This window comes from Pocillopora verrucosa, chromosome 3 (assembly GCF_036669915.1).
Source record: "Pocillopora verrucosa isolate sample1 chromosome 3, ASM3666991v2, whole genome shotgun sequence".
NCBI lineage: Eukaryota > Metazoa > Cnidaria > Anthozoa > Scleractinia > Pocilloporidae > Pocillopora > Pocillopora verrucosa.
The window spans coordinates 31,425,702-31,450,437 of NC_089314.1; the positions used below are offsets into that span (position 1 = coordinate 31,425,702).

Sequence of the window (24,736 nt, forward strand, 5' to 3'; positions counted from 1 at the left end):
TCAATTCTACAAATCACCTTAAACAGTTTTGATCTTCACCATGACCTCTCGATATATCCAATGCTGAGCGATAAAGAGAACAAAATAAAAGTAAGCTTATGAAAAAAAAAATCACGATAAAGCAAGCAGTATAAAACCTCCACAAAGTATGTTTGAAAAACAGTTTTCTGATGCGGAATTTCTCATTATTCAAAAAAAAAAAAAAAAGGAAACTAGGGCCATAAGGTATAATGTTTTAGAATATGACCAAAACACTTTAAAATTCTAAGCCTCCACCTTGTAGAACAGAAGTAAAGTATTGATATTGTGATGTTGGTCCCTTATTTTCATGCCTTCTTTTTACAGGATTTTCTAAGCTCTACATAACAAATTCATGGATTGATTATTTTATTTTCCAACAATCATTAAGAGTTGAGTTAAAAAAAAAAAAAAAAAAGAAGGCAGTCACGAGCACGATATAAATAATTCTAGCTGTTATTTGCACTTTTGAAGCGTTCCATTGTAAAAATTATCACCAGTTCTTGAAATTGACATATATCACATCAGAGAGGTTTCTCTTCGCTACCGGAGATGAATTTTTAGAAGCATTGACCCTTGGCTGATGTAAGACGTTTCTTATCTCCTTAGACTTTAAAACGCATTTTAAGAACTGAATCACTACTGCTTTTATCGATGGCATCTCTCTATTTTGCGCCCTCACTTTTTACCGTGACATTTAGTCGTGAAATTAAGCGGAAACGAGATTTTTATCTGAAATCCAGAATATCACAGTCTTTTTTCTGAGAAACACACAGTTAATTTCTGACTGGTCACGAAAGCTTTTCTTTTCAAGAAACTACTTTTTTTCCGGATGTAAAAGAGAGAATCAGCAGTTTCAAACAATAAATCATTCCAAATGAAAAAATAAATAAATAAAAAGCTAGTTATTGAGGGAAGATAATTAAGCCTCCGAAACTGCATAACAACCCTTCCTGCTACTTAGCTTCATACGTATTATATTCAGGATCATTTGATTTTTCCCTGAAGCCATCTTTGAAACAGGTTTTCATGTTCAAGTCCACTGAACTTGAACATGATTCGATTTGAAATCGAATTCGATCTGTTTGATCAACGCAGAAATAGAAAACCAAGTTGGAATTCTTAGATACTCTCGTCCATTCTCTAAAGAGACAAGAGTTATGTATATACCAGCTCCTCAAATGACTCTCAAAGTGAATTTAGCACAAATGCTTCCTATTTTTCGGTGAATAAACTACAAAAATAAAAAGGCTCGGTATAAATTATGCATATATTATCCAAGATGTTCAAAATTTGTGCTGTGGAGGCAAAAGATCGTTACCAAGTTTTTGCACAATCGGATGATATTGTCATCTAGGATTCTCTCTCTTTTTCGATTTACCAGTGCCTTTCGGTGTTTTTTGTAAACGCATCTGTATGTGTCCCATTTGGACATGAGGTGTTGTATTGATGATACGCCAAGACCATGCAAGGTTTTAAATCAACATCAAAAATCTTATCTGAAAGACGAAGCACCAAGAAATGGTAAACCTTTATATGCACCCAATGAGTGCTGAAAAGAAAGCGCTTGAAACTGCTTTTCATCACTTCAGCTCGTTAAAAAAGCCCTATTCTGAAAGATACCCAGCTGTCGAATTGTAACATTGAATTGAATTAGAATCAGAATTGAATAATAAACGCCAATACCGTTCGATCTTAACTTGACTCAGGTTGTCAAGTATGAGGGGCGATCTTTCCTTCGATCAAACTAAAATTTCATTCCTGGACAAGAAAAAAACAGTTAAGTCGCAGTGATGATACTAATAATAAAAAAATAGCTCTATGTTTATTGATTCTCGAACATAGAAGAAAAATAATAAAGGAAGGTTTGTCTCATTTCCTATCATTAATTTTTTGGTCGACGAAGGGCTGAATAATCAGCGAAAAACAATTTTTATGTGCTTATATACAGAAGTTTTTTTTTAACAGTACTAGATATAAAGCCATTCTTTCACTTTTAGTTTCCAAAGACAGGTACAAATGGACAATCGTCAATAAAAAGAACTTAAATGTAAAATTTATGAGGCTTGTGTTGTGGTCTCCATCGATAAAATACCCATGATCCTTGGAATAAAATCTCTCAGAAACTACCCCTCCACCTCCCCCAATATCAGACACTGTGATGTTTCATGCGACTTAGTATAAAGAAAGAACCAGAGAATGGAAAAACATCCAAAACGATCATATCAAGCTAATATGAATTTTACTGGTTATTTTCGTAGGCTTGATTTTTTTTCCCATTAAGATGGCATTAAACCTACACAAAAGTATAAACAATGGTCACCTCCCACCTTTTCCTATTCATCCACAAGGTTAACCACGCATTATATTAGAAAATAGTGTTTAGTGAGGAAACAGCTCTTTTTTTACCACCTTTTCCATTAATTTAATCCCAAAGTGTATCTTATTTTAAAAACTAATGAGTGGTGGGAAATCCTACACTCTTTCACCTGAACATCTTTAATGGTAATTTGTGTCCAGATTCAACATTTCCGCTGCGCAGTAACAAAAGGAATCTGTTTTACCACCAATGGCTTTCAATGGGGCGCAAAGCTTTGAATTACTCAATAATGAAGCCATTTAGTTAAAGTTTGGCGCTAGTACACTCCTAATAAGTATTTTCGTCAAAACCTCCGCGCAGTAACAAGAGGAATCTGTTTTAATACCAATGGCTTTCAAATGGGGGAGCAAAATTACTCAATAATGAACCCATTCAGTTTAAGTTTGGCGCCAGTACACTCCCAATAACTCTGTTCGTCAAAAACGCTTTGTAGTAACAAAAGGAATCTGTTTTACCGCCGATGGATTCCAAATGGGGCACAAGGCCTTGAATTAATTAATGAATCACCCCTCAGCTAAAGTTTGGCGCCAGTACACTCCCAATACGTTTTTTCGTCAAAAACGCTTTGTAGTAACAAAACGAATTAATTTTACCACCGATGGCTTCCAAATGGGGCACTAGGCCTTGAACTACTTAATGATGCACCCACTCAGTTAAAGTTTGGCACCAGAATACTCCCGACAAGACCGTTCGTCAAAACCGAAGAAAGAAACGTTGACTAGTTTTCACCACTCCAAAGGCATTTTCCCCACATATTCAAGATGTGTTTCCAAACTCATTCTTTTTGCTTTGTTTAATAAAACTGAGATCATTTTCCCTGTGGTCTTGTATGGTAAATATTTAAAACATGAAACGCGATCACAACTGACACTCAACAACAGTCTAATCACAGATTTGATTCAATTTAATTATCACCCGTAGGTATTGTTGTTCCTGTCATTAAATGGGCTTAGTGGTCCAAAACGATAGCAAGCCAACACATATCAGAGTTTAAAAGACGCCCATGAAATATTGCTCTACAATAACGTATATTAATCGCTAATTTTCGAGTAGGGTTGTTCTCAAAGACCGCAGTAATGGCCTGGTTATTGTTTCGTCCATTAAGTACCCGTATGAACATAACAGGTGAAAAAATTGTATGTTCTGTCACGAATATAAATACTACCATTTAGTCAGTAGTTTCACTGCCCTTAACCTCCTTAGCAGCGTGCTCGGTAGAAGTTCAAAAAATGAACTATAAAATTATTTCGGTATTTCTTTATCTATCGGTGGTTCTGAGCATAGTGGTGCAAAATAATGCGTTTATTCCCCCCGGTGCAACAAATGGCAATAATTTCAGAAGACGGGCTGCCGATATTTCTGGCTGCAAAAAGGTGAGAATTTTTTTCTATTGCAAATACTTTTTGTTATTTTTCAAGTATACTTGTAATTGCTAATCATGGCCGAATCTCGAATGGTTCGGGTTAGGGTTTAGGGTCTAAACCCTAGTTTTTTAAGGTTAAATGCAATTCATTTGACAAAACAAGTACACAGAAAATTGAAAGTTCCAACTAACAGATCGTAATTGGTACAAACTGTTTAGGCTTTTAGAACAGTTCTCATTAACTTAAGGCTTCCAGGTATACTAAAGTGCTCACAGCCTCTTCCGTGAAGACATCTAGAACGCCAAAGCTAAGCCATCATCTCCGTTATAAAATGTTCCAGTATTAACATTTGAATAAAACATGAATTAAGTAAATCTACAATTGTTCATGTATTTCGATTTTCCCTATAAATATTCTCTTTCAGTCATTATATGGAAAAATTGGCCTTATTTCAAGATATTTAATTTACATTTAGGATGTATAAATAGTTCAAAAAGATTTTCAAGATTTTCAAGCTAACCATTTGCTTAAAGGCTCAATTAGTTGACCATTGACTAATCAATTTGTTCATTTATTTGTGAAATTTGTTGAAAAGCAACAAGCTGTCATCAAATCTTTCTGTGAGCAAGTGCTTCCCTGCCCAGGTGAACGTAAACTCAAGGAAGAACTCGACTTCAAGAAGACTGCGGACTATCATCAGTAACTGCTGACACCGATACCAGATTGAGAATCAAGGAATGGTCTTTAAAATACTGCGTTATAAAATAAAAATGGTTATAGTAAGAAAAAAAATAAACTTGTAGTCAATGTTTGCTTACATGGCAAAAAATGCCCTATCGTTCATTGATTTCCCTCTTACGCGCACGATCTCGGTTGTTATAGACAAAATAGCTTATAGACGAGCGCAACTTTGTCACTTCTGAGGTTATTGCTTTTGATTGATTACCAACCGGGTGATATTGTCATCTAGGATTCTCTCCCTTTTTGGATTTACCAGTGCCTTTCAGTGTTTTTTGTAAACGCGTCAGCACGTGTCCCATTTGGACCTGAGGTGTTATATTGATGATACATTAAGACCGTGCAATGTTTTAAATTAACATTAAAAATCTTATCTGGAAGACGAAGCACCAACAAATGCGAAACCTTTATATGCGCCTAATGAGTGCTGAAAAGAAAGCGCTTGAAACTGCTTTTCATCTTTTCAGCTCGTTAAAGAAGCCCTATTCTGAGAGATACCCAGCTGTCACATTTTTATTATTATTATTATTATTATTATTATTATTCATCGTTCAATGCTAACCAAAAAATTGGTACACCTACAAGGACTACATGCCTTCCTATTTGGAAATAATTGGATGGAAAAAGTTGGCTGTCAAAATCAGAATTGAATAATAAACGCCAATGCCGTTAGATCTTAACTTGACTCAGGTTTTCAAGTATGAGGGGCGATCTTTCCTTTGATTAAATTAAAATTTCATTCATAGACTAGGAAAAATCAGTCAAGTCGCAGTGACGATACTAATAATAAAAAAAGATAGTTCTATGTTTATTGATTCTCGAACAGAGAAGAAAAATCGTATTCCAAACTTAGCGCAGACATGAGGCCATTGGAGTTTGCTTGTTGAAGGAAGGTTTGTCTCACTTCCTATCATTAATTTTTTGGTCGACGAAGGGCTGAATAATCAGGCAAAAACATTTTTATGTGCTTATGTACAGAAGTTTTCGGGCATTATGCCCAAAAGAAGGAAGTTTTTCTACACCACTCGTTCCAGTCCTACACACCACACTGTTTCTAGAAGGAAAGAGAAAGGAAAAAAGAAGTTGACTGAGAATGAATCAACTAAAATCGAATTTTAATTTATAACCTGTTTTGTTCATTTTTTATTGTATTACTTTGTACAACTAACTTTCGAAAATCACTGTCGCGAAAACAATGGAAGAAAAACCAGAAACACGCTCTTCTCCTGTGTTGATTCAAAATTTTGTGCGTTAAAAATCTTACCTCACTCTTAGTTTCCAAAGACAGGTACAAATGGACAGGAGGCCATCACTTGGAGCCTTCAACTGCTCCGTATTTTTGTCACGGCGTTTTCACAGACAAGTCTATTTTTAGTTTGAATTTACCGCGAACTAGGACCCCCCACGATCACGAGAGCACATCGACCAATCAAGATTAGCGCCTTGTTAATTTCTAACTTTACTCGTTAATATATCGAAAGAAAAACAGCTGAGAGATGCAAGGCTTCGATAGTTCGAGTGCAGATTCGTGTGAACAGAGGCGTCCCAAGCTCACGTCTCGATGAAAAGCAAACGACTAATTCATGAAAGCGTCACATGTTGTGTGACTCGGTGTTAACTTACGGGAGGAACCGTTAAGAATTTGAACATGTATTAGGAATAGCATGGGGAACGAAATATGGTGAATTTACAACGATAAATATTTCGAAATATGAACATTTTACACGTAAAATCAATAGAATTTAATCACATCTTTTGTGTCAGTTGTGGTTCCCGGCGTTCTCTGCCGTTTTAAGCTTGCTTTGCCGTCACTGTTATTCCTGTTCTACAACGGTCGAAATCGAAGTGCGCAGCGTTGACTTCGTCTTATAACAGGAATAACAGTGAGCTTGGGACACTTGTGGTGTGAATATTTTGAAAATACCTCGGGAGGTAGCAGTTCCGAGGAAAGTTTTAGTGAAGATGAACCTGACTCTTGACTGTTCAGTGATCAAAGCGATAATAGGCAATAGATTTGACAAGATCGTAGCCCAATTCGAAAAAGCAGTGTTATCTTGCGATCTAGAAAAACGCTCTTCATTTTGTTGCACCCGCTTCTGTTCAATCCTGTGTCGCAAAATTTCCTCTGAGGACTGTGTGGATGAAGATTATTGAGATGAAGACAACTCGCACACAGCCTGCTCACGCAATTTATTGTTTCCGCGCTCTCCATCACCGCTGGCATTTCACCTCTTCATCGTCTTGAATTTGGTTTCTTTTCATGAAATTTTCTTTAGAGGGGCCAGAATCAGAAGAAGGATGACCTTTCATATCCACAAAAATTAAAAAATAAATAAATACAGATAAAAATACAACGATGATCTGCACTCCTGCCAATTTTTTCCGCAAGTGTGAACAATTTGCAAAGGATAGTGGGATATATAAGGAAAGGAAGAATTGGAATACTGGAATACAGCAAAAGAAAGGCGGAATTTGCGCACTTTTGATATGAATACGTCCCCGCATAGGGCCGCCATTTTTTTTCTTCTCGTTTCAAGGATCGTATGACCCAAGTGAGCTCGAGTAGCCTATTTTCCGCGAAAAGATAGTCTAAAAATGAACCGTTCTATGAAAACGCCGTGATATAGGCTCAGTATGGGAGTTGAAGGCTCCAAGTGATGGGCTCCTAAGTTAAATGTAAAACTTATAAGGCTTGGGTTGTGGTCTTCATCGATAAAATACCCATGATCCTTGGAATAAAATCTCTCAGAAACTACCCCTCCATCTCCCCCAATATCAGACACTGTGATATTTCATACGACTTAGTGTATAGAAAGAACCAGAGAATGGGAAAACATCCAAAACGAACAGAAAGAAGTCTCTGAATAAAAAAGAGGATTTTGTGAACGTGAACAAAAAGCTGATCATATTAAGGTAATTTGAATTTTACCGATGATTTTCGTAGGCTTGATTTTTTTTCCATTAAGATGGCATTAAACCTACACAAAAGTCAAAATAATGGTCACCTTCCGCCTTTTCCTATTCATCCACAAGGTTAACCACGCACTATATTAGAAAATAGTGTTTAATGAGGAAACAGCTCTTTTTTTACCACCTTTTCCATTAATTTAATCCCAAAGTGTATCTTGTTTTAAAACTAATGGGTGGTGGGAAATCCTGCACTCTTTCACCTGAACATCTTTAAGGGTTATTTGTGTCCAAATTCAACATTTCCGCTGCGCAGTAAAAAAAGGAATCTGTTTTACCACCAATGGCTTAAATGGGGCGCAAAGCTTTGAATTACTCAATAATGAAGCCATTTAGTTAAAGTTTGGCGCCAGTGCACTCCCAATAAGTCTGTTCGTCAAAAACGCTTCGTAGTGACGAAATAAATCTGTTTTACTACCAATGGCTTCCAAATGGGGCACAAGGCCTTGAATTACTTAAAGATGCACCCATTCAGTTAAAGTTTGGCGCCAGAATACTCCCGATAAGACTGTTTGTCAAACCGTAAAAAGAAAAGTTGACTAGTTTTCACCTCTTCAACCGCATTTTCCCCACAAATTCAAGAAGATTTTTTTTTCCAAACTCTTTTCTCTTTCTATCATTAATAAAATTGAGATAATTTTCCCGGTGGTCTTACATGGTAATTATTTAAAACATGGAACACGATCACAACTGACACTCATCAACAGTCCAATCACAGGTTTGACTCAGTGTAATTATCACCCGTAAGTACTGTTGTTCCTGTCATTAAATGAGGTTAATGGTCCAAAACGATAGCAAGCCAACACAAATCAGAATTTGAAAGACAAAGAAATATTGCTCTACAATGGCGAACATTAATCGCTAATTTTCGAGTAGGGTTGTTCTCAAAGACCTCAGTAATGGCTTGGTTATTGTTTCGTCCATCATGTACCCGTAGGAAAATCAAAGGTGAAAAAATATTATATCCTATCACCAATATAAATACCACCATTTAGTCCGTAGTTTCACTGCCCTTAATCTCCTTAGCAGCGTGCTCGGTAGAAGTTCAAAAAATGAACTCAAAAATTATTTCGGTATTTCTTTATCTATCGGTGGTTCTGAGCATAGTGGTGCAAAATAATGCGTTTGTTCCCCAGGACGACACTGGTTTCCGAAGACGGGCTGCTGATATTTCTGGCTGCAAAAAGGTGAGAATATTTTTTATTGCATATACTTTTTGTTATTTTTCAAGTATACTTGTAATTGCCAAACACGGCCGAATCTCTAATGGTTCGTTTGCTAGTTTTTTAAGGTTAAATGCAATTCATTTGACAAAACAAGTACACAGAAAATTGAAAGTTCCAACTAACAGATCGTAATTGGTACAAACTGTTTAGACTTTTAGAACAGTTCTGATTAACTTAAGGCTTCCAGATATACTGAAGTGCTCACAGCCTCTTCCGTGAAGACATCTAGAAAGCCAAAGCCAAGCCATCATCTCCGCTATAAAATGTTCCAGCATTAACATTTGACTAAAACTTAAATGAAGGGAATCCTCAATTGTACACGGATTTTAATTTTCCCTATAAATATTCTCTTTCAGTCATTACATGGAAAAATTGGCCTTATTTCAAGATATTTAATTTACATTTAGGAAGTATAAATTGCTCAAAAATATTTTCAAGGTTTTCTAGCTAACAATTTGCTTAAAGGCTCAATTATTTGACCATTGACTAATCAATTTGTTCATTTATTTGTGAAATTTGTTGAAAAGCAACAAGCTGTCATCAAATCTTTCTGTGAGCAAGTGCTTCCCTGCCCAGGTGAACGTAAACTCAAGGAAGAACTCGACTTCAAGAAGACTGCGGACTATCATCGGTAACTGCTGACACCGATACCAGATTGAGAATCAAGGAATGGTCTTTAAAATACTGCGTAATAATATCAAAATAGTTATAGTAAGAAAAAAATAAACTTGTAGTCGATGTTAGCTTCAGATAGAATTAAAAAGACTCTAAATTAAGTTATGTTCAGAGTTTTTATAATTATGGCCATAGAGTTGGCCTCACCCACCAGGGAGGAGAGGTGGCTCATACTCACAAACTTAAGTTATGTCGTTAGGTTTAAGGAGGGGGGAAAGAGGCGAAGAGAGAAAAGGGCGATAGCGATATTTTACATGGCAAAAAATGCCCTATCGTTAACTGATTTCCCTCTTACGCGCACGATCTCGGTTGCAATCAGACCCTGAACGCCATCAAAAGCCAAAGGTGAATTACCTCTGACCTTTTGTTATAAGATGTAATTGGAGGGTGCAATAAGAGGGATCACTTAGAGGTAACTTTAATTGAGAGGGATCAGAAGTCAATTAAATTGCATATGACACCAAATGTTTCTTCCTGGTTTTCGTTTCTTTGATATGTGTAAAAAAAAAACTATTCTGAGGTTACAACAAATTTCTGCAGATTACGTTTAGATAGTAAAAAAGCAATTATTTTTATTTTATTCACGATCAGCAAAGGCGCCACTTGTAAAATGACTGCATGGTTCGAAATGGAAACCTAATTCAAGTTACTCGCTATATTCTGAGTCGCTTGGCATTGTGAGTGATAAATTTCAACGCGCAATCGCGGCCAAAATGTGTGAAATGACTCAAATTTTTACAGGAAATTTGCGCGTCGGGCAGTAAGGAGAATTGCAATTGAGCTAGATAGCAGGAGTGAATGGCTTATGTTTTACAAGCCAGGTGTACCTTTACTGTATGACCTCATCCGGATTTCTGTAGCATGAGGCGGCTAGGAATATTACCACTTTCCCTTGAGGGAATGCTAGTTTATAACACTCTTGGTGTGTCACGAAATGTTCCCGTCGTCTCCTATATTCCACTGGTATGCTCTTTACGGCTCGTGTCCACAACCTAGAAAAGACAAGTGACTCGAGGGATTCTATGGTATACTACTCAAAAGCTTTGCAAGACTATAATAAATATGTATCATCGAATTAGATTTTTGTTGAAATACAACCGAAGACGTGTGCTTACCACTGGTTGCTAAAGCAATGACTATTGATCACAATGTAACGGAAGTGAGGGTCTTCAGTAGGTTTCTCAGGATGCTGGATTAGGCTCATTTGAAGGCCAGGATCCGGGAATTTATGGCAAGAAGGGAGCGGGAGGCGTGATTGCTATTATGAACGGGACGCGGGAATCAGCAATTTTGAAGAGCGGGACTCGGGAAATAATCACTTAAACGAACCGAGAACCGGGATGTCTCCGTCATGAAAAGCACCAGGCGTACAGGTTCTTTCATTCAAGAGGCAGTCGGGCTGCTCAGCGACACTCTTCAGTTATTGCGTGGGAATGAAAATATGTCATGGGCGAAGTTGCCAATTTATCAAAAATCCTCAATGGCCCACAGGGTAACGTGGCATCTAAGACTGCTGCGTCAATTGATATGCTTAACGGCTTTGAAAAACCTCAGAATTATAAAAGTCTCAGAATTATACCGATATGATGCTCTTAACCTGTTGAGTTACATGACACAAGATGCGAAGAATATTCTCTCTGTTGTGCATCACAAAGATAAACTTTTCATGGTGTTAGACTACCCAAGTAACTTTGGAAATGTAGCTAAAAGAGGCTTAATGAGGACAACCCATTGGGCGGCGTAATATTTTACAAATCCAAATTCTTGGTATCTTGTGCCCGAACGTGCCAGGATCCAGTCGACCATACCGGTATATCAACCGTTACCACCTGTGCCGATGGCACCACAGAGCATACGGAAGATGAGGGACTGGGCGTAAACATTTGTTGCAGCAGTGCGTCAGCTCTCTGTCAGACAGGAAACAACGATGGCAAGAGCTGGAACTTCCCGTCTTACCTCTATCAGAGAGAAATTCAGCCGGATTCGAACCGGTCAGCCTCGAATGCTCGGGCTCGAGGAGCAGCAAGAAAACGGTGTAAAATAAGACGAAGAGGGAGATGGAATATTGGAGTAAGATTCCCCGAGTGATGATGATGACATTCCATCTTTGGAACAAGAGGCTGATTTATCTCCGTTGTAATGGAACTATGGGATTGCCGTGACCTTTTGTGTTTTGTGCAGTTGTTAAAAATTGTTATTCGTTTCTTTGATACGGACCTGCCTGTACCAATACGTTTGTCCGTGATCGAAGGTTAATGAAGGGAGGTCGTTATTGTGACTAGCGTACGTTATTCGTGCAAGACTTTGAAAACTTCAAAAATGAACGTTAACGATATCGTCATTTTGGTAACCTGACGCCTTACGGTGACCATAGACTTCAACGGATCAATGCTGGTTAAGAAAACCATCACCCACCGGAAGGGCCCTTCTAAGGAAATGGGCTTAGACAAAATTGTACGATCGAGATCGGGATTGGCCGGTATAGACCGTCGGGATTACGGTTTTGATAAAAAATTTTTGTCGGCATCGCGGGATTGAAGAACCCTATTGGAGACCCTCAGAAGTGTGGGTGCGTGGGTGTATGTTTGTATGTGTGACTGACCATACAGCATAGACACAAATTTCAATTCTTTTCTTTTTTCCAGATGAGACAGAGCTGGCCAAAATGAAACTTAATAGGATGTATATATGAATAAAGGAACGCAACTTGATTGCTAGTATAAATATTCTGTGCAATGTTATATTCAGCTGTTTGTAAGTTTCATTTGTCATTTCGATAAAATACGTTTTTGACTCTTGTGAAAGAGCTCTTTGGTTTGTAAGCGTACGCAATCCGCTCAAATAATCCAACAACTAACGTAACTTAACTTAGAGAAGGCAAAACAGTTGGCTATTTAAAAGTAGAGTCGATGGTGGAACGCAAAATCTGGTCAACAAAATAATAGTTAAAAATGCGCTATCCATATATAAGCTTTCGACAATTGATTTGATAAATTTATTCAAGAAATAGAATCGGTCCCTTATTAGATACTCGTGACTAAAGTTTTAAAAAGGATGCTTGGTCCTCACAATTTACTACCTCACGTTTATAATTACAGACATAAATATTCACATCATCTTTTTTTATCATATACATAAGTTAGAGAAAATATCCAGTCGTCTAAATAAATTTCGACCTTCCTCCAACTATAGTGATGGTCATCTTAGCCTCCAGGTCAGAGTTGTTTCCGGTCCCTCTCAAGTGGAGCTTCTTCGCGAAGAAGACTTCGTTTTCCGTTTGCCATGTTACACGGACGGACTTTGTCACAGTATGCCTTTATAAAATCCTCCTGGTTAAAACAATAATTGATGTAAGTATATATACCACATAGATATTTAATGCTTTTAGAGGGCACTGATTGGCTAGCTAGCTCGGAGGTTCGGATCCAAGCCGGCGAGATATTCGTCAGTTTCGTTTTTGTCCATATGTGCGAATTTTGCCAGAAATAAAGTAAATTTTAGTCCGTTGTTTATTCAGGGGAATCTGACAGAAAACTAAACCTCTTCACTTTGGCGAACAATTTCCTAACTAAAAAATATGAGGAGAAAAAATTCGATGAATCTCGACAACGGTCAGGATGTTGATCGACATTATTTAATCAGAGATTCTAAAGTGCTTATAATTTTCCAAGCCATGGGAATGCTTATATTCTTTTTTTATCGAATGGGCAGGAACTATTTCATTCTGTAAAAAACCTGAATGAACTCTTTGTCCACAAGCGTTTTCTACGACCCATGAGCCATGATAAAATGATAATTTTCAATAAAAATATACATCGAGCTAAATTGAAACTCGCGGCTTCCAAACGTCTCCCAAGTTACCCAAAAGGATAAAAATGGTGCGCGTTCAACTTAGCAATTCCTCTTTGCTTGCATAAAATGCAATAAATGCTTCATATGTTTGCTCGCAAAGACGAAACAAACGAAATAGAATGAGTACTGCGCTGTTGAAGATAAACGTTTAACGTCTTACCTGTTGATCACTGAATTTTCGCGCCACTTTTCGTCTTGGGCACACGTGTGCAGGACAATTCATGTTGGGTGTGAATGTTCTTCCCCAGCTTACAAAAGACAATAAAACTAGCGCTAGAAACATCAAGGAAAATGTGCTATTCATATTTCCAAATCAAAAGGAGATTCCAATCGAGCAGTAACTGAGAACAGTTGGTTTGTGTTACATTCTCTTTGACGAGAACACGATCATTTATATCTGCGATTTTCAGGAGAATCATGACTTAATGAGCGTCTTTGTATAAGTGCGTGGCGTCGGGCAGTGAGATAAAATGCTGCTCTAATGGATGAATTGCGATAGGATCAATTAGTGAACAAAAGACAAATGAAAAGTTCCTTAGTACTGTAATCATCCTGTAGTTTTTTTCCCACTCCTAGCATTACTCAGCAGAAAAATAATATCACTTCCTTTACACTGGCACGTGCATCGATCAGGGAAGTGTCCTCGAGGTTTCTTTACGATTTTTGTCCATTATGAGTATAATTATGACAGTCAAGAGGAAAATTGTTCTTTATCTAAATTATGCAATAGAACAGATGGTTTGTCAGATCAGAGACTCAGCTGTGATTTAAGAATTCAGATTTACTCGTAGGTGTAGTGAGTGGACACATTCCCCTGACTTCCGGCGTTGCGCAGATTTCTTCATCAAATAATGACCTTTTTAGTCATTAAGCTATCAAATAACACCTTAGTATGAAAACGCTTATCACTGATTGCAACAGCACTCAATTTTAATCACAATGTCTACAGCTATAGGTATATCTGTATTACTGGCGATCGAGATAAGGCCACTATAAAATTTTATTTGATCAGATGAAACTGCGCTGACTATAGTGAAACTAAATAGGTGTTCTGAATAAAGGACAACTGTTTGGCTGCTTGTGTAAAGATTATTTGCAAGGTAATCCTCATTAGATCGCGTGGTAACTTAATCCTCTCTTGGTTTTCAGCCACCTCATCGAAGAAAAATTTTATGATTACTGTGAAAGAGCACTTTGGTACTCCAGTAAGTTTATAAACATTCCACTCAAATGGACTGCACGTAACAGGATTAAAAGGTTAAACCGGCCGGGAGGAGGAAAAAACTGAATAAGCAGTTAGGGTGGAACGCAAGCACTGGAAAAAAACAAAATAAAATATTTGAAAAATGTATGATCCATAAAAAGGCTCTTAAACAATAGATATGAAAACCATTTTGAGAAATAGAACTGCATTTTTATTCGATACTATGTTAATGAAGTCTACACAATTCAGTATCTCGGATTTAAGATTGAAGACCCAAATATACACGTAATATTTTAATTTAATCTTATATCTAAATTTAGTTGGAATACATATTTATGTTCCTTTAGCTAATATCGTAATAATCTTTGCAAGTGGCTAAGGTGGCGAGCGAGCTCTGATAAAAAGAGGTAAAATATTTAAAAATGTTTAATCCATATAAGGCTTTGATAAACTTATTTTCGTGAATGGAATTGATATTTTACGCGATACTATGTTGATGAAGTCCTAATAATAATTCCAAGTCTTCACAATTTATTATCTAAGGTTTATAATTACAGAAATATATATTCATATAATCTTTTCATGGGTTACGGAAAATATGCGGTCGTCTAAACAATTTTTTTTAAATTACTCTGGCTATGTTATATTGGCTTCCAAGTCAGAAACGTTCCTGGTCCCTCTCCAGTACAGCTTCCTGCCGTGGAAGAGTTCGTTTTCCGTTTGCCCCAGGACATGGACGAACTTTGTCACAATATGCCTTTATAAAATCCTGCTGGTTAAAACATTATCGAAATGAGTCTAAACCATATGGAGAATAGTACTTTTAGAGCGTGCTGATTGGTCAGCCAGTTCGGAGGCTCCAAGCGGCTGATGAATTACTTACTACTTATTTAGGTACGCTCGTTATTCAGCGTGCCTGATTTTTGACACAACAGTCATTTACCTCCCCTTCGGTGAATAATTTCTCAACTCAGCAAGGAAAAAAAGTTCGACAAACCACGGGTTCGGTAAAGATCTTGATCGATACACTGTTATCAGCCGTGAAAGAGATTTTAGAGAGCTGTTTGACAAGCTATGGGTACTGGGTTCTAGTTGGCATAAATACCTATCAAATGGACAAGAACTACACATTTCACTCTGTAAAAAAATTAATGTACTCTCTGTCAGCATGGACGGGTGTTTTCCACCGCGTATGAGTGATGAAGGAATGATAAAATTGAGTTCATGATCTTCATTCAGCCAAATTGAAACTGACTGTAACTAAATTGGATAAGAAAAATTTCCATTGATCAAAACAGAAAACAATGAACTTAGCACATCCTCTTGGGTTACATAAAATCATATTTTTGGACTGCTGAGGATGCATTACTAATGAATTACCTGTTGATCGCTGTATTTTCGTACCACCTGACGTTTCTTGCACTTAGCTATATGACATCCCGCACCGGGTGTGAATGTGCTTCCCAGGCATACAAAAGATAATAAAACTAGAGCTAAAAGCATCCAAAGAAATGTGCTATTCATATTTCCAAATCAAAAAGAGATTTAAATCGAGCCCTAACTGAGAACAATCGGTTTGCTGGAGTGAGTTGTGTTTACTTGTAAAAGAACACGGTCCTTTATACCTGCGATTGTCAGGATGAGCGTCTCTGTACAAATGCCTGGCGTCGGACGTTGAGATAAAATTCTGCACTAATGGTGAATGGCGATAGGATCAATTAGAGAACAAAAGGCAAATGAAAATTTTTAGTATTGCAGACTTCCTGTAGTTGTTTTATGCCCACTCCTGAATATTGCTTAACAGAATAATAATATCACTTCCTTTACGTCGGTACGTGCATCCCCCCAAAAATATTAACATGACGATAACTTCGTTCAGATAAATGCTTCAGATAAGTTAGTTTCAAAGAGAACAAAATCATAAAAACTAGCAGTCTTCGCAGAATAATTTACTAACTGTGCAGTGTTTTATTTTTTATCATAACTGAAAAACTCTTTTGCTATCAAAGCTAAGATGCAATTTTTTTCTAGCACCCTGGGGTTGAGAGACGTATTTCACTGGCGTTCTCTTTTAAAAGTTTCCCTCAGGATTTTACAACTTTATTTAATATCAACACGTTTCTGCCGTAAAAAGCTCAACAAACTCTTCATGAATTCTTGATAGCGTAAGTTCTTAATCGCAATGAAGAAAGAAAAACCGAGAATTCATACAAACGGAATTTTATCGCACACGAACCGCGTTAAGGACTGTGCCTTAAAGAGTGTTGACCGAAGTTATCAAGAGTGAGACTAAATTAGCGAAATAGAAAGTAAAAGTGAACAAATGAAATTTTAAAATGAACACAAATTTACCTAAACGCATGAAAAAAACAGTACAAATCTCCAAAAGCTCTAAAACACCATTTTCATTTATTTTCCATTAAGTTGGTGCAAACTTGTACCTTGATAATTAATCATGAAAACGTCTGAGAAAATTTGGTTTGATCGTTGTTCGCTGAGAAAAAAATGTAGAATCACATCGAACCAGCTAAAAGTTCAGTGTTTGTCAACTGGAGAATTAGTTGACTTAAAAGGGAAACCCAAAACATCAAAACAATTTTCAAGACCTCAATAACTTTGAAGATATATTTTTTGCAGGTCTGACCGAAAAGTTTTTGATACTGAGAATAGTTGAAAACGTACTGCAGAGAACACAGGGACAAAGTTCAGGTGCTTAAAATAACCGAGGTCACTCTTTAAATCTCTCGAAAAATGCTTTCCCTTTCCTTAATTCGAGAGGAAATAAATTCAGGAAGACATTAATTTATCGCACAAGCCGAAGGGAAGCGACAGGAACTAAGGATTTTAATTCGCGTAAGTACTTGTTTGATCAAGATAAATACTTGAAAACTGAGCGCGACACTTTGTCAAAGGACGTGGGATTGACCTTCAGATGCTGGATATTGATCCGTAATATTGATTTCTTTTTCCTTCTTATTTTGAACATGAAGATAGACATCATTTCCTTCTTTTCCAGTGCAATATGCTCCATATCCAACAGCAACAGCCAAAATAACTATCGGCCTTTTTAATCGCTGTAAATTGAACAACAGTCTGGGAACTGTGAGCTCTTGAACAAAACTTGGTCACAAGCAGTGCCGTTTGAATCAACGTGCTCCCTATAAACCATATATTCTTTAAGCCGCTTTTTACCTTCAAAGCGAAACAGAATGACCTATTCCTTCTGTCGATAAAGTCATCCTAATGAAAGCACAATGAACGTATACAACTTCGCTTCCACGTGCTTATTGTCACTCTCGATGCCTACATTAGATATTTCAGAGTGACATCCACTCACACATCATGTGTTTACAATAATCACTCTTAACCCTAATTCTTTGTCATGTTTAATTTAGCATATCATGAGTGCCTCACGTTATTTTGCGTCTTGTCATACTTCATTTACTATCGCTTCTAAGGTGTATTTCATTTGGTTGCATCCTTCTTTTTTATCCCACGAGGTTAGAGTTCATTATAAGAAAAAATTTAACCGCACAGATAGAAAAAGCACATGTCCGAGGTTACATCTAATTCCTATGGAATATACCCCCTGGAATTTCATCAAATTTGAAGTTAATTTTTCTTGGCTGAAAAAAAAAACACCTGGAAAAACGTATCTTTAATACACTATGAAATTAAGGCTCTAGTGCACATTCACGTGTTGGGAAGCTTTTGGTTATGTTGCGTAACACAGGAGTCAATAATTCCTTCCTTTTTCTTTTAAATTTGGTGATACGACCAACCTGTTAATGAGACTGAACAATCAGAAACACAAACGAAGGAATTTTTGTAAAAGTTGTGTCTTGTTGATACAAAGCGATGACAATTCAATTTAGTTATTAAGTGAGCGGGCACTAGGTGGCATATGTGTTGATGCTGGTATATTTGCCTTTAGTAAAAGTATACATTCACCCTTGACCTTATTCTAGTGGATTTCTCAATCAATCCTGTGCAAGGCTTTCCCAAAATAATTTGCCTTCAAAAGGAAACTGTATTGAGCTCGCATGAAAGCTGTGACAAGACGCAAAATCATCTGTCTCCTTCATAGTTTATTCATTCCATGTCAGGCACGTCAGTGCGTGAGATTATCTGCCTGTCGAGCAGCTCAAACCATATCTGTCCCACTCAGGCGGGTAACTTCTTTGTTCTTCGCAGCCAAGGTTTACTCATTTATACCTCTTTATAGGAATATTTATTTCTGTAATTACTTATTTTGGCATGTGGGGATTTTTGATCCCACACAGGGTATGTGTATGGCTACAAGACCGCACTCTCTTAAATAGACGTTGTTCTGAAGAGGGTATATTTCAGTTCAGTTTAAGAAACACCAAGCTCAGTTAGGTCTAATGAAAACTCATAGGACAAAACATAATAATTTAAATTCAATTGAAAATTATGATTAAGTGTAGACATGAAGTTGAATGAAATAAATTTCGTCGCGACCTTGGTAATGATCATGTCGGGTAGTAAATTAGTTAGGAATTTGTGTAATCTAGAAGCAAACCTTGGAGTGTTTTGAACAGTTTTCATACACATGTTAAGATAAAATTTCATTTGTTTGTAAATTTTTTCATGTCAAAGGAATTTGAAAAGCACGTTGAAATTGTTATATTGATGCCCACATTTGAAAAAACTTCCATTCTCGCTATCACCTCAGAGCCTGACAGAAAAACATGCCTCTTGAGGTAGGAAATTTGAATTGAACACGATCCGTGGTTGCATTGGTGCTATACAAATAACCTTTGAAAATAAAGGGAATCAGTTTTTTTTTCGGTTCTTGTCCAACATTCAGACAGCCAAGACACAACAGGTGATGCTCTGATCAATTTTAATTTCAATTCATAATGTGATTGGATACTACGATTTATGAGCTTGGGGAAACGACAAGGGAATAGGGTTGGGGGCAAATTTATCTGATTCAGCTGATTTTAATTGAAAGAGGAATACTGGCCACTGTTTGAGGACTGGCAACTAAGCTCAGGTTACAAGAAAAACATTGCATTTTTCCCAGCTATCTGTCGATGGAATATGTAGGCACGGTATATTTCAATGCAAGGAGTTAAAGGATTCAACGCCTACCACAGAAATTTCTTCTAACGACAATGTTTGGATCTTTAACAGGTTGTCACCGTTTTTTCAAATTAAAAAAATTTTTCATAAGCTGTTCAAGTTTGGAACTCTCCATCCGGGTTAATTCTCTCGTTTACGGTTTTATATTCAATTTTGATCGTTATCGATCTGCAAGCAACAGCTTAACTAAAAGTTGTGGCATCCGTCAATTTTGGGCGAATTTTTTCGTATCTCAAGCAAAGAACAATTTTAAATGAACGAAGACACTTCGGGAAGTTTCCGTTATGGCTGCAACCATGACTTGGGGACTTAACATGTCAATTTTTGCAGGGGAGAAAAGAATAAAATCCTGTCACATGATCCGCAGTCGTCTTCCTCGAGATCTTCTCTTTCTCCTTATCATCGTATTTTCTAAAACTTGCTTTTTTTACAGTAAGCTAAGACCTTGCCATAGGTAAAATCAAGAGATTAAACAAAATTTTTAAAAAGTTCACAATGTTCTAGTTTTTTTGTGTTTTTTTTTTTTAAACTGGTGAAAAGTGTGACTCTGTGTTTATCTTTATGAGAATCTAGACGACAGTTTTTCGAGAAATAGCCGGGAAAAGCTTTGTGACTAGCATAACACCGTTTAATCATAACCTCGCCAAGTACAATATAACTAGACTGTGATCATATATTAACGGTGGAACATGCGACAAGTCGCGTACATACCTCAAGGCTAGTTTCCATTAGGTGTATCTAGTACGTTATTTTCCGGAAAATACTGCCTCAGACAAATGGTCTTACCGATTTAAATTCACTTTACATATCTATTTCCGCAAAGCTAGACAGAAAGATTTACTTCATATTTCCAAAGTTTTAGGAGGTGCAGGAGATAAATGATCGCGTAGTTTTCGCAAATCCCTTGTGGCCTCAGTAAAAGGTTCTATTTCCTGCAGCATATTCCCTCTTTGTTCAATTAGATGATAAACACATTATAAATATCCTTTGCATTTAAGGTACAATTGCGTAATAAGCTCTCTTATCCCCTTGAAGTCTCCAAAAAAAAATTAAGCACATGCGCTTGTTCATCTTTTTTTTCAAAAAAAACCCCTCCCGCTGATCTCACAAATAATTTCGCTCAAACGTGTCATATTTCACAATTTTACGCTAAGTATGGAAACTCGATAACGCTAGCCTTTCAAAATACATAGACTTAAAATACACAGCACAAAGCTTTCATTAAGAGATAAGGGCGCTTTTTTTAGCTTTACTTTTGCCGGATCTGAACGAAATTAGAAAATTCAGCGACCGGAGATACGTGTGTGCTTAAATACAACGGTTGATGTTGTTTTTCAAAATTTGAAAAACATATTTAATGTGCGGTAAACCAATATGAGACTATAACAAAGAAGAACATGGGTTTTTCGCTTGAGCGCTCGGGATGTAAAATAATCATTGAATTAAAGCCTTCCTTACACTGGCCCCAACATCTTTTTTTCTTTTACCACGAAAGCCTCTTTCCGTACCAGTGATTTTTTCGCCGAAGAATCTTTATTTTTACAACTGAGGACTGAACCAACTAGAAATATCGCCAGTGATTGTAAATTTGTCTTACATTGAACTTATTTCGTGTTCAATTTTCAGAGAACGTTTTCTTCTATTGCTCTTAAACGGTGCAAGGCATCTTAAAAATTAAATGATTTATAATTGGTGTTCAGTTGATAGCTTTGCACCGTAACTTTCTCCTTGAAGTGATGTTATAAATAATCGTCGTTGGGGAAAGCTTAATTTCTTGTTTGGGTCGGATGAATAAGCCGGTGAATCAGAAGATAAACAACATTAATACTTCGAAACGCACATCACAAAAACCACACAGGATAACTGATTAACAGAAAAAAAAAAAAAAAACCTGTCTTGCAAATTTGCCGATTTTCTTGATATCGTTCTGTTGGCCATTCAGTGCCTTATAGAGTCTATCGGCTGCACAGAACTTGTTTTACCAGGCATTGCTACGTTTCGTGAAACACAACGAGATAAAAGCCTTAATTTGGCTGATTCGTTTTCTAATTAATGTTTTCATCGCCTAAGTTCCTTTCCTTCTTAAAGGAAGCGTTGCAATATTAACAGCAGGAAGAAAACAACAGGAAGAACCGGCCATGATGAATCTTGAACAGAGCGCGGAGACTCTTAGCGAGATAAAACGCTTCCTTAACAAGAATTAAGTTCAGCTGTAATCACCTGTTCATTTATGATTTAAATTTTGGAATCAAGTGAATAAAAGGCAGTCATTCAGTGCAATGAAGACATCAAAGACCAGAAAAGAACCTCTGATCAGACTTCTCGGTACGATCGGTTGGCTAAGGCAGAATGAACACCAAATTTTCGTGGATTCTTGTGGCTCTTCTTGTAAGTTCGTTTGTATGTTGGAGTAGCACATTTTCGCCGGGCCAGCATAACCCAAAGATGCGTTATGGCAAACGACATTTTGTCCCACAATCCAACCGTGCAAATGTAAGTTGATTAATAGCAATGCATGTCGAATCATTTCTTCAAGGACAAAATAATTTTTTTTCCCTCTGATTTACATGGAAGGTCCGCTCTCTTTAGCTTTTTTTTCCTTGCTTGTTTTCAGTTTCCATATTTGTTTGCATTACAGGAATACCTCCCTCGAGCATGGCTGAAAAAGTCCGTTGAAGATACTGCAAAAAAGCAGTTCAAGGCACAGCTTGAATGAGGCACGTCATCGGGCGGAGTTCAGCAATCAGTCATGATCGAGTTTAAAAAATTAGGTGAACGATTTAGGTCTTACATATTTCTTTTAGAGTTATTTTAACGAATTTATTGCGTAAGGTATGAGTTATTTTTGTAAATCAAACAGTTATAATTAAAAGATAAACCCTGTAAGGCTGACATGGATCTGATGACATAATCATTCACTCATATCCCAATTTCAAGTGACATCGTCATTAGATTTGGTTAGCTTTGATGTAAAAGAAGCAAGAACTTAACGGAATGTTACCTCCGTAAACTAAAAGTATGATCATTGTAATTCTGAAAAATGACTTTCTCAAATATTAAAGGTCATGTTAAAAAAAATACTCTTTAATAGACACAGTTAGAGCCTAACTCAACAGGGTGATTTTGTTTTACGACTAGACTCTCACTCAACAAAACGAGCACTGTGATTGGTCGATTCGTCTCGGGAAACACCAGGACTCGAGGGAAAACAAGTGTGCCCTCCCTTAAGTACTTTGTTATATATTTAGGGACCATACATTAAGTGAATATTGGTTCGACTGTACAAAGTACAGAAAGTTTAACACCTAGCTATTACGCTCCCTATACAACTTGTTGCCCAATTGAGCGGCGGTTTTGTTTTAAGAATGATTCCGTTTGGACTGCACCGTGATTGGGAGAAAAGTATTCATCCTTACAATAAAAATAACATTATTTACAATAACAAATCCTTATGATGAAAACAATAATAATGATAAAGTTAAAATTTGACTGAAAAATTATGTTATTAGGACTGAATCAAGAATAAGATCAAAAAGTAATTTGGCGAATAAATTGAAATTACGAAGACAACCTAACTTAAATTGCACGTAATTAACGGAATGAGGTTGATTACATTTCGTTCATTTACCAATTAATTATGTCAATTCCAGAATTCAAGTTAAACTTATCAAAACGATATTCGATGTAGGTACACAATTTTTGTGTTGTGACGTTCGTGAATAGATCGCACCAATAAGAGCCAATCAGATTGCATTCAGATTGCATCGTCATTTGCTCTGACGAAGGGTTAACGTTCTAAGCGTCAGCTTTGAAACACTTTATGGTGGCCAATTTACGTCATCAACTCAGTTAGTAATACCAAATTACCCTGCTATACTCTCTCACCGACGAAGCACCATTGACAGTTTCTTTAGAACCTCTTGTGTTGTAAGTTTATTGTTTAATCTTATTTATTGGTACACTTCAGCTGTCCGACTGTTTCTGTTGTGTATCTAATTTACCAGATCCAGAAAACAGTAGAAACTTAATTAAGATACAAGATAGCAGTACACATTTGTAGACTCAAACCTGAAGCACAAACAAAATATGGAAACCGATCAAGTAGCATTCGTCTACAAGAAACCCAAACGGGAAAATTTGACAATTTCCTTTCGTTTTAAATCAGTAGTTCCAAACAGCATGTTAAAAGGGCAGGAAAACAGCAGATTTTTACCAGTTTATTCTATCATTCTGGTTTTAAACCCGAAGATTGATAATTATTGGTTAGCATGAAATAGATAATTGCTAGGAAGATTTCCTTCTTTGTCACATCGATTTTGAAATATCTGCTGATCCTTGCAATCTGATTGGCCCTCGTCGATGCGATTTATTCATGAATCGCGCCATTTTTTGCTATAAATCTCATCTTATTCCCAGGCAATGAAAAAACTTTACAAAGCACAGCAACCAATCATTTCAAAGCTTGTGTAAAGAAACTAATCAAATTGCAGGAAAATCAGACACAACTTTTGCAACATTTTAACAACCAGCTTAGTAATGGCTTAATAAAGTATAGATATCTATAGACATAAGATACTGTTTTTGACCGACTGTGTTTTTTCCATTTCAAATGGATCATGGTAATAGAGTGGAAATTGATCTTCGTATCAAACTCGAGCTCTTAGACCTTATTGCACTCCATTCAGTTCAGTTATTATCATTGATTTCTATTCGCTTTTTAACCTTCCGATTTGGCATGTCTTGTTACAAGCAGATACAAAATTCATTCACCGTGAAAGGTGAGTGACGCAAAAAAACACGCAAAAAAGTTATCATGATTTTACAAGTAGACTGTTAGGGCTTTTCTCAGGGCTAGATATCCTCGTAAAACATCGCAGTTTACATAATAAGTATAGGTAAACAACGTGATTTCGAGTACAAATTTGTGTTAATTAGTACGGGTAAATTTTTCAAAGACAGAAAAATTGCACGAGCCCGTGAGGCGAATGCAATTTGTAGTCTAAGAAAAATTTACAAATGCTTGTATACACCAAATTGCACGAGAAATCATATAGCTACTTGTTAATAATTACAAGAAAAACACATCACAGAAAGTCTAGACGGATGAAATTTTGGCATCGTGCGCGCCATTTGTAACTTGCACTCGTGTTACAACTTTGCACTCATGTTTCATAAAAAATGCACTCGTTTTCAGCCAATCATG

General features: G+C 36.8%; 4 long non-coding RNA genes across 4 annotated transcripts; 2 read left to right on the top strand and 2 right to left on the bottom strand.

Annotated features, from left to right (window-relative positions):
- The first annotated feature begins 8,409 nt into the window (after window positions 1-8,409).
- On the top strand, window positions 8,410-9,473 carry LOC131774641 (uncharacterized). Its single transcript, XR_009339411.2, has 2 exons — window positions 8,410-8,654; window positions 9,221-9,473. It is a non-coding gene; the product is annotated as an uncharacterized lncRNA (long non-coding RNA).
- Window positions 9,474-12,349: 2,876 nt separating this feature from the next.
- On the bottom strand, window positions 12,350-13,609 carry LOC131774558 (uncharacterized). Its single transcript, XR_009339397.2, has 2 exons — window positions 13,381-13,609; window positions 12,350-12,697 (listed from the first exon to the last, which is right to left on the bottom strand). It is a non-coding gene; the product is annotated as an uncharacterized lncRNA (long non-coding RNA).
- Window positions 13,610-14,622: 1,013 nt separating this feature from the next.
- LOC136280031 (uncharacterized) lies at window positions 14,623-16,346 on the bottom strand. The gene is made up of 2 exons (XR_010717107.1): window positions 15,805-16,346; window positions 14,623-15,196 (listed from the first exon to the last, which is right to left on the bottom strand). It is a non-coding gene; the product is annotated as an uncharacterized lncRNA (long non-coding RNA).
- A 5,136-nt stretch (window positions 16,347-21,482) lies between these two features.
- LOC136280027 (uncharacterized) lies at window positions 21,483-22,641 on the top strand. Its single transcript, XR_010717106.1, has 2 exons — window positions 21,483-22,026; window positions 22,172-22,641. It is a non-coding gene; the product is annotated as an uncharacterized lncRNA (long non-coding RNA).
- Window positions 22,642-24,736: the final 2,095 nt, after the last annotated feature.